Genomic DNA, 998 nt, shown 5'->3' on the forward strand with positions numbered 1-998 from the left:
CTATAACGAAAAACTTTCTGCACGCCTAAAAGACTGTATGCTTAAATTTTAGAAAATTTGGGACCCGTGGGTCACTCATTTTCTCCCTCCGTCATTTGACCGACAGCTCATGACCCTTTTAACACTAGCTCTTCCCAAAACGCCATCCTCGATCCTCGACCCACATATGAAGGGCTGTTGGTAGCGCTCCTCTCTCCCCCCCCCCCCCCCCCCTTTTATTGTTTTCCTTTTTCCTGCTGTCTCTCCCTCTTCTCTCACTTTTTCTAAACCCACCTAAAGATCCTAGGGATCTCTTGGTTTACTTAGGTTCTTTTGATGTCCACCTAAAGATGCTATATGTGAATTTTTGCACACTTACCCACTAGTTCCTTCGGTGGCCGTCTCAAGACTGTCAGCTCAGTTTTATGTAACAAATTCACTGTTTACGCATAAGTTATTTATGTATGTTTGAACATTCATGTTTGATGTTACGTTCCTTTTGGAAAATTGTTAAAAACCAATAAAATACTTTTGAAAAGTTAAAAACCCCAATAAACACACGGACTGCGCAACATGGATTTTAACGGCCACAGCAGCCCTTTAATTAACCACTTCAAGACCAGGTGTTTAGACCCCCTTCCTGGCCAGGCCATTTTTCAGTGTTCAGCGCTGCGATACTTTGACTGACGTTTATTCCGTCATGCAACGCTGTACTGAAATGAATTTTATACCATTTTTTGGGGACAGATAGGGCGTTATTTCGGTGGTATTTAATCACCACTGGGGTTTTTATTTTTTTTTATAATTAGGAAAAATTACAGAAAATTTTGAAAAAAAAAAGTTTTTTTTACATTATGTTAGGAAACATTTATTATTAACCAGTTTTTTGGTAAAATATAAAAGTCGGGGTCACGTCGGGTAAATAGACACCAAACATGTCAAGCTTTAAAATTGCGCGCACCCGCGAAATTGCAGAAAACTACCATACCCAAAATTGGCCATAGGCGACACTTTAAAAG

Source organism: Nanorana parkeri, unplaced genomic scaffold, assembly GCF_000935625.1.
Source record: "Nanorana parkeri isolate BGI_ZX_2015 unplaced genomic scaffold, ASM93562v1 scaffold743, whole genome shotgun sequence".
Classification (NCBI taxonomy): domain Eukaryota; kingdom Metazoa; phylum Chordata; class Amphibia; order Anura; family Dicroglossidae; genus Nanorana; species Nanorana parkeri.